Raw genomic sequence first — 10,459 nt, 5'->3', positions numbered from 1 at the left:
CACCCCCCCCCCCCCCTTTTAATTACTTGTTTCTGGAATTAATTTGACTAATTGAATATAATTGTTGGTTAAAGTAAAGCCTAACCATTTTTCTCGTGGGATCGACCCCAACCTACAAGTTGGGTTCTTTACTTGATAACAATCGCTTATGCTTCTTTAGGGAGGTGTAATTTGAGCGTATCAAATTTTCAGTAGTAGACTACTATCCTCATATTTTCCCTTGGAACTACACACATGCACCCCTTTTAATTTTTTTGAGTACTAGATTCTCAGCATCTAGAGCCGTCATTCGTTCCTCCATTTCAAACATATGAGAAACCATAACAACTTTTTCATCTTGAAATATATCTAAGTTGGTGTTCAAGAGGTCCTTTTCAATGGTTAACTTACATATTGAGTAAATCAATACAACAATTAGACTTCTCTGTTTTTAATGGAGTACATATTTTGATTTTGCTTAAAATTAAGAAGAGTTACCTCTTCATCAGCTTCATCATATTTTGGTTTAACCATATATAAAAGTGAACAGGGAGTCAAAGACATCCTCATTATCCTTCACGGCTAGCATAGATGCATCCTATGGATGTTCAGATTCCTCTGAATCACTTGAAGAGTTCCCCCAGACCGCTAGAGCCTTCTTTACTACATAGTTAGCAATTGCTCTTTCTTCGACTTATTTGTGATTTGGTACCTTCTCTTGTCCTTATCACCTCTAGATTTGACATAATGTTTGTACTCCAATTTGTGCATAGGGCAGTCTTTTTTGTAATGTCACGATTTTCCACATTTGTGATACAAATCATTTGCATTTGCCAGGTTGCTTGAGTTTCATTTTTTCATTAAACCATCATGTTTTCTCACAATCTTATGAAATCTATGAGTCAAGTATGTCATGTCATCGCCTTCTTCACTGTGCTCACCCTGAGAAACTTTAAGATCCAAAGTTTTTCTTACTTCACATATTTCTTAGAATGATCTTGTTGTTTGTTCAGCTTATGAGTTTGAAGATTCCCTATCAGATCGCCAATTTCCAGGGTTTTCAAATCACTTGCTTTAGTTATAACATCAACTTTACTCTACCAGGACTTTGGAAGAATTCTTAGGATTTTCCTGACTTGCTTACTTGGATGGATAGCTTCACCTAAGAAACAAAGTTCATTTGTGATAGAGGTGAACCTAGTATGTATTTCTTGGATAGTTTCACCTTCCTTCATGATTAAATTTTCATATTGAGTAGTAAGCATATCCACTTTAGACTCCTTTAATTTACTAATTCATTCACGAGCAGTCCTCAAGCAATCCCATAGCTTTTTAACCATGCTGAGATTCTATTATACTCATTTGGTCATATGCCATGGACCAGTAGCTACTTTTCTTTGTAGTTCTTTCCTATATACCTTCTTTCTATCAGCTTCAGTGTATTCCCTTTGAGTTTTAGGAACAAGTCGGGTGACTTCTCCTTCTTTCTCCTCATTCACAGGGATATATGAGTATCATCCAAGATGATGTCCCATAGTTCACCGTCCTCAACCATGATATAATCATGCATTCAAATATTCCACCACCCATAGAACTGACCATTGAAATGAGGTTGATTGTCCTTTTTCTAAGTTAGGTGGAGCAGCCATTTCTTAAGCATGATCCTCTCTCAGTGTTAATAGTATAGAGAGTTCACGCTCTGATACCAATTGATGGCTTGTTTGTGTCCATAACAAGTTCATGGACCAGGTCTCTTGACACATAAAATACTGTTCGGAAAGTAAAAATTAAGAATAACAAACACAAAATATTTACGTGAAAACCTCCTTGTTCAAGGGAGGACAAAACTACGACATGTCTCACAAGATTTCAACAACAACTCCATTACTTCAAAAGAGCCAAGGTTAAGATTGCAAGCTCTTGCAACCTAAGAATTAAATTCTTAATCCCTACCCCTTGTAACACCACCGCTACGTATAAATAAAACAATAATTGTATTAACCACTACACCAACTAACCCTAGTTAGTATAGACTTCAAGAACTTGAAATAGTAAACTCTAGCAACAACTCAACTTCAAGAAATAATTACAACTGAAATGATCTAATTCCTTTATAACACAGGATTGGATGTTACAACTTAGAATGCAAAACAATAATCTCATATAATCAAATAAGGACTGCAGTAGATCACTCGATAAGGTCCCTTGCTAAGTATGATAATATTTTTCTTGAGAGACTGATTTTTGCTTGTGAAATTCTGGAATGCAAAAACTAGATTTTGTCCCTTGTCAAACTGACTAATATAAGATGAACAAACAACCTTGGCCAAGGGCTTTGTTCCTCTGTAGTCGCGCACCAACCACTGCAGTTGTGCTAGTGGTGACAGCCTTACATGTTGTCCTTTTCATTATATCTGGAGCTCTCAGTCTTTCATGGGATCATGTCCCTTATTACCAGATCCCACAGTTTGTTAAATCATCAAAAACTTCAGAATATAACATGGGAGTCAATGTTGAATAGTTATTGAGAGTTAAATAAATTACATTAAGTGGACATCCACGTAATAAAATAAAAATATTCACGACATGGGAAGATTAGAAGTCAATAAGCAGTCTTTCATTTATATGAAGGTACACACTTATTCAAGCAACGAAAAACATCAATTATTCGATCCATACCAGATAATCTACACTTTTAAATTACATAAAAATTAGAAGATAAACGAGGCGTAACCAGAACTTCCACTTCATTTACCTTAGGCAAGGTAATGCCTAAGCCTTCTGTCATATCTATTGGCGTATTCAATGATTTACTAAAATCAAAACCTTGAAGTAGCCGAGCAAATATCAAATGTGTTACTAAGGTTGCAAAATTTATCCTTGGACACGATCGTCTACCAAATCCAAATGGAATGAATTCAAAATACTAACCACGAGCATCTACACTTGCTTTGCTTGTCAAAAATCTCTCAGGCATGAATTTTTCAGGTTTTGAACAAATTTTAGGATTGCGATGTATTTTCCAGGCATTGATATATAAACGAGTACCCTTTGGAATGTCGTAACCAACCACTTTACAATCTTGCACTGCTTCGTGTGGCAATAATAAAGGAACATGTGGATACAAACGTGATGTTTCTTTAACGATAGCCTGAAGGTACACTAAATTTTTTACGTCACTTTCTTTAATCCATCGCGCTTTACCCACTTTTGCATCTATCTCTTCTTGGGCTTGTTTCATAGCATGTGGATTATTCAGTAATAAGGACATTATCCATATCATATGAATAGCTGTTGTGTCTGAACCATCCAAGATCAAACTCTCTCTCTCTATATATATATATATACACACACACACATTATTTAATTTGCTATAATCAGGAAATTAATAAATGATGATTACAATGACATACAAGTATATATTTAAGATCACAAGTACCAAAACACTTAATTTTAGTCTTAAATTCTATGTCGTTTAAATAGGTTCCGACTGAAATTACTCCCGTTGCTCACATTTACTTATCCAATTTAGATTTTTCCTATTTTCTAAAAAGTAATGATTGACTTTATTTTATTACAATACTCTTATTCATTACTCATCCCGTTTCAATTTATGTGACACTTTTCAGATTTCGAGATTCAAACAAGTTTATCTTTTATTATAAATTTTTCATATATCTTTTAAATATTTTGAATTGTCAATTATTATGACTTATAGTACTTTTTATGTAGTTTACAAATATATAAATTTCATTTCCAAAAATTGATGATTCCATGCGCAAATTCTCGATTAAACTTAAACTGTTTGACTCTCGAAAAATGAATAGTGACACATAAATTGAGACAAAGGTAATAATTGATATTTAGTTAGGTATTAAAAAATAATTTAGAAAATAAGTAACTAATTCTTAGGATAACTCATGAAAATAAATCTAAAAATGAACAAATAATAATAATAAATTATTTTTAATATAATAGACAAGTAAAAGTGAACGGGAGTAGACGAGAATGGCAACATAAACATAACAAGACAGTTGACTTGATGACAGTGGCCTGAGAATACCTATAGGCTTTGAATTCATCAATATTTGTGGCCCTAAGCATAGCATCTATGGCATCTTCATCGTCATTGTTCACATCCTTTTTCTTCATATGATCCTCCAACCAACCTTGAAGAATAGAATCCAAATCCTTATAGATATTTTTCATCAATTTAAAATGCCCTTGAAAATCAAAATATTTGAATAATGGAAATGGCACTACATCATACAAAACAATTTATCCTACAACATACATGGTCCCCTTAAAAGCCTCCCTAAAACGTTTTGCCTCCTCATCCTCCTCTATATTGTTGTATCTTTTCCCACATATGGTCTTCACAATTGTGTTTAAAGTCAATTGATGAAACCATTGAGTTATATTGATCACTTCATTAGTCTTATTTGTTACTTGTGTCAAAGAATACAAGTCTTTGATGCTATTTTCCAATTCAACAACACGGATGTGCCTCATCTCTTCCAATTTAGTACTCGAGAGTACTTGTGTCAAGGCTAGTTTGCGCACATGATTATAATAAGGACCAAAATTAGAATAAGTGAACCTTGCGTACTTGTAACCAATGTTTTGGCCAGCCATGGAGGTTGGTCGAGCCGTGAAATCTTTATCATGAGTAGTGAGACAATCCTTAGCTCCTTCCCAATTATTGATTATCAAGTAAGGATACATCCCCATTCTCAATGTGAAAATAGGTCCATATTTATCGGCTAACGCGGCCAATGTATGAGCAAATGGGACATTTTTATCAATATCACTTAGTTGACGGAGATGGCCTATAATAGGCCATGCTCCGGGGACTTGAGGGGCTAAAATTTTTGGTAGTGAGTGTGTTTGATCTTCTCCATAAGATTATGGCCAAGAATACAAAGGCTAAAACCTCTAAAATAGCTTCTAAATGATATTCCATTACCAACTCAAAAGAAGGAGGTATATTGCAAGAGATTGTTAAAAGGTTCGTTTGGTTGGTGAAATAGGATAGATAAAAATATTTTATGATATCATCGGATATTATATTCCATTATTTATAGTAAAATAATTTTGGGACTAAATATAGTACTCTTTGCATTTCAAAACAAATGATTTGTTTTTATTTTTAGTTGGTTTAAAAAAGAATGATTTTTTTTGCAACACTTTAATTTCAGGATGTTTAAAGTTGTAAGATTAAAGAGTATTTTAATACATTTATTATAACTTTAATTTAGAATCACAAAATTTAATTTTTTTTATTTACTTAAATTTTATATCAAATCAAATTCGATCAGTTTTGGAAATAGAAAAATGAGGTGTACGTGTAATAATAATTATTATAAAAGCGAATAAACCAATCTCATGACATGTGATATTATTATTATCCTTGTGGACGTTTTTGTCTGCGACCACCTTTGATTTTGACAATTATGAAGAATCTACAAGGAATATTGGGTGATGTGGGTGTAGTGATCTTGAATAGTGTAAAGATTAATTTATATTCCTCTCAATTTAACTTATATATGGTGAAAATAAATTTATTTAAATATATTCATACACAATATTGTGGCTATCAATCTATTTAGGCCCACAATATTTTTTAATTGACAACCAATAGGGATGGGGTGGAGGCGAGGCGGATTGAGCTTAATCTCCAAGAATTTTAATCCCCCCCTCATAATTATTTTTTCATTTTCAACCCGCCCCACCCCATTCCGCATAAATTTGTCTTGCATAAATTTTTTAATATTTTTCTTTTCTAGTTAAGTTTGATACTAAAAATAAAATTCATAAAAATAAATTCATGTTTTCATTAAGTTGTATTAATTTAATAGATATCACTTAAATTTTTATTTTTAGAGGTCAATTAGGAAGCATGTAAGAAATTATATTAGTTTTGATTGAACCGTTTTCATTTACTATCTTGAATATTTTAGTAACTTTAAAGAAACTATCTTAATAGATAATGTTCTATCACTCTTATAACATGAAAAAAGCCAAAAAAAATAAGTTTGAACCCGCATAAAAACACATAGACCCACGACCTGCCCCACCCCGCATTAGTTTTTTAAAAACCACTTCACCCGTCCCGCGTCCCTCGCCGCCCCACATTAGTTTTTTAAAAAACCACTTCACCCGTTCCGCCCTGCATCCCTCGCCACCCCACATAACCTTAAATTTGTCATGTCTCACATAGTCTTAAACCCGCTCCGCTCTGCCCCACATCTGTTTCGCCCCACTGTCACCCCTAACAACCAATGAATATGCATAAGAAGACGTGATTGTAGATAATAGGAAAGCAATGACTGTTTGCCAAATTCGTGTGACTAAAGAAAGTTCTGCAAAGTGATGGTCTATTCAATATTATTATATAGGATATTTGTAGAGTATTTGTCACTCAAGAATGCTATTGTAGGTAGAGGTATGTATAGGTCGGTTCGATTCGATTTTATGTACTCTCGGTTCAATTTATTGATTTTCGATTTTTAAATATGCTAAATCAATAAGATATTTTTATCGATTTTCAATTTATAGATTTTGGTCTTTCACTGTTCGATTTTCAATTTAACCAAGAAGAAAATGCTTATAAAATAAATATATGACTTCTCTAATGAAACTTTACAAATGCTTATAATAGAAATAATAATAACTAATAGGAAAAGATCTATACAAGTGTATCACAAAGAAAAATAAAGAAAAATATGGCTTTTACTTTAGGTTTTGACGTTTTGTGTAATGTGAAGTTGTTAACTCAAAATTACTCTGAAGTGTGAATTGAAAGCTAAAGGGAAAAGACAGTAACTAGTAAGATATTGAGATTGATATTATTATTTATGTATTGGTAAAGTAATAAATTACTACAGTCTTAATGAGTTATCGTTTTACCCAATAGCCCAATATTAAAAATCAAAATCGAACTGATAATCCAATAATTTTTTTATAAAACCAATATAAATCTGTTAACTCAATAATCCAATAGCAATAAACCAATGCCAAATTTTTTCGATTCGATTTATCGATTGGTTCGATTTTTGCACATCCCTAATTGTAGGAAAAAGGAAGGGAGTGGATATAATAATGCTCAAATAAATATGTGGGCATACTAGGAGAGATATGATTAAGAACAAAGTTATACGAGAAAAGGTGTGAATGACAATTGGGAGGACAAGATAACAAAAGTGACACCGAGATGATTTAGACATGTGAAAAAGAGGTGCAAAGATGTGTTAGTGAGGATGTGTGAAAGGTTGCTTGTATTAGGAGATATGAGAGTTATATATAGAAGAACCGGAGGAAGGTGATCAATTAGATAAGACATAATAACACTTTAGTTGACCGAGAAAATAATTTTTGATATAAGGGTACGCATGTTGAGGATTAGGTTAGTAGTGTTGTACTTCTTATAGTATGATTTAGGTATTGCGTAGTTTCTTTTTTTTAATGTGTATTAATATCTGCTGCTACACTTGTTTTGTACAGTATTATTTTGTTTTTATTTTTTCTTTTTTAGTTTCCGATGTCTATGAGGGTTATCGAAAATAACTTGTTGTATTTCAATCATAAATACTAGTTTAGGAGACTTATGAATTTCTCCATAGAGAAAGCAGATCTGCAGCCAACCACGACTCGTGTCATCTGTCGTCGGGAATTCTCAAAAAGAGGATAGACTCCCTTTGTCTACAATCTACATATCCTTTAGGGATTATGAGCATTTTCTCTATTAACACTAGTCATCATTTAATATGCAACACAACAATAACAATATATCCGATGAAATTCCACAAGTGAGGTATGGAAAGACTAGAATGCATGCGTATCTTTCCACTACCTCGTGGAGGTAGAAAGATTGTTTCTGAAATACTTATTTTTTTCTACACCTATAATAATGTATTTATACACTAGAACTAGTATTGAGGAGGAGGACAAGTTACTGGGCTAATAAACACCCCATATGGGTGGACCCGACCAAATATATACTTTCAACATCTCCTAAAAAGGAGTGCTCAAACTCTATCAAGCTAAAAATATATATATATTTTCCTTTAAATTTTCTGTAACGATCTGTTCCCGTCGTTATAGAAAAGCCAACAGAAAAATTTTTTGGGCCAAAAAACTTTTTGGTAGTATCTTAAAATTTCCTAACCTAGTCCAGATTTGGACGAAATCGGAGTCAGTGAGGTCTAGGGAAATCAGGTAACAAATGGGAGATCCAATTGGGAATTTGATCATATGGGTAGATAGCTAAGATGTTGAGGAAAGTGTACGTCTTTACGGAATCGAATTCGGGCGAATAGAACTCCCAAAATTGATCTTAGCGTGAATGGATATTTTCTAAGTGTCATGGGATGAAGGTGTGTTGTGAAATGGGGATTTGGAATTCTTAAATTAGCTCTATGTTTCCGTGCAAGCCGCTATGGCGGGATTTGTGCCGCCAAGGCGGGGCTGCTATAGCGGGGTGAGGATCTTTGTGGCTGGGCAGACGTGACTTAATACGGAAATAAACCCCAAAAATGTTTTATTCTGCAAGTTTTGACTTTCAGAGCTAAGGAACGACCCCAGGTGTTTTCTTGATAGTTTTTCACCATTCTTGAGGCTAAAGGTAAGGTTTTCACTCCCCGAACCATTTTTTGATCCGTAGAACTTAGTTTCTTGGGTAATTAATGATGGGGGAGGGGTTTGACCTGGGATTTATGGTGGAAAAATCCCTAATATGTGTATGGGGATCAAGGGTTGGACCTAGGGTTGATGTTATTGATTATAATCTGGGTAATTAGGTCTTGTTTATTGATCCTCACATTATTATGATTGTTTGTAGACTAAGAACAAGCGAAAAGAATCCAGTTTCTTAGGGGATTCAAGCTTTGTTTGAGGTAGGTGATGTTGTGATTTCATGTTGTGTGATATATGTTAGTACTTTCTTCATTATATTGCATGTATGTATGCGAATGTTGCATTATTGATCACACTTTTCGTAAATGAGTATGAACGAATAACTATGTGCCATGAATCACCTCTTAATTGTATGATTGTAAGAATGTACACTGTGATTGTGATTGTGGTATGTTGAATAAAGTGGGTGTCACGTTCCGACACACTAACTGGGATCGGATGTAACGTACCGACATAAATATTGAAACGGGTGTCACGATCTGACACACTAAGTTGGAACGGGTGCCATGATCTCATACACTAACTGTTTGGGTATGGGTTCCATGAGAGGGCCAATGACTTGTTAAGCATACATTTATTGTTGAGAATGTGGAATTGTACATTGAACCTTAAATGATAGTGATATTGTATATGTTCAATGTATGCATGTTTATGATGTTGTAATGACTTACTTATATTGCACTAGTGGGATAGCTGCGTGATCCTACCAGTACATTGTGGTTGTGTACTGATACTACACTTGCTCTTTCTTTGTTGAGTACAAGGCATTTTCAAGCAGCTACTGACGACCTCGCTTAGAAGATCAGTGATCGTCATCGAATTCAAGGGTGAGCGAGTTCTTCCGGGCTGCCTTGAGTTCTCCTTTTGTTTAGTCCATTTCTTCGGACTTAGACTAGTTCTTTAGATAATTCTTATGTTTAGTTGGGTTGTACCCATTTCTTTAGACTATGGTTCCTTGTTAGAGTTTTGGTACGTTGACTTTCAGGTTCTAGGCATTATTTCCGCAATCATTTGTTAAACTCTTAGAGTTTATGGGAACTCTACTTTAATTCTGCATTTAAACCTGCTTTCGTATCTTTAAATACGTATTTTTATGGTTTGTTGGGTTGTACTAATGGTTCTCCCACCAGAGGGTTAGTGTAGGTGCCAATCACGATGGTCTGGGTCATGACATAGTTGGTATCAGAGCCCTAGGTTCGTTGATCTCGATGTACCAAAACGAGTCTAGTAGAGTCTTGCGGAACGGTGCAGAGACATCTGTACTTTTCTTCGAGAGACTTTAGGAAATCTCTCTTTCTCTTTTGTCTCCGTTCGTGTTATAACTCGGTTCCAATTGGTATCTGGTGATGCAAATTGGTATCTAATATCCTTCACTCTTCTGTCCGCGGATGGTTAACACTAGGTTCAATGACGTCAGGCCCGTAGCTCCCGTCAATGCGCCAGCTGAGGAATCCGTAGCAAGAGGTCACGGTTGAGGCAAGGGGTAGAGGAAGAGCAAAGGGCAGAGGCCGAGGAAGGGTAGCACCTACTAGGAATGGAGCACCAGTTGAGAACGCTCCCAGAAATGAGAATCCTCATGCGCACCATGAAGAGATAGAGGATAATGTTGAGGTTGAGAATGAGGAGGATATTGGACAAGAGGAAGATGTGCAGGATGAGGCTACATGTATTCCCCCTCTAGACCCAGTGTTAGCTCAACAAATCATGTCGTTCTTGAAAGGATTGGTTGGTCCTGGAGTGCTTCCCTCTGTTCAAGCAACTCAAGCATCCGCCAATCCCCATATTG

General features: G+C 34.9%; 1 pseudogene; it reads right to left on the bottom strand.

Annotated features, from left to right (window-relative positions):
- Positions 1-2,674: 2,674 nt before the first annotated feature.
- On the bottom strand, positions 2,675-4,942 carry LOC107060716 (cytochrome P450 CYP82D47-like; annotated as a pseudogene).
- Between the last annotated feature and the right edge of the window lie 5,517 nt (positions 4,943-10,459).

Source organism: Solanum tuberosum, unplaced genomic scaffold (assembly GCF_000226075.1).
Source record: "Solanum tuberosum cultivar DM 1-3 516 R44 unplaced genomic scaffold, SolTub_3.0 scf00007, whole genome shotgun sequence".
Lineage (NCBI taxonomy): Eukaryota > Viridiplantae > Streptophyta > Magnoliopsida > Solanales > Solanaceae > Solanum > Solanum tuberosum.
This window is presented reverse-complemented; position numbering and strand designations above follow the sequence as displayed.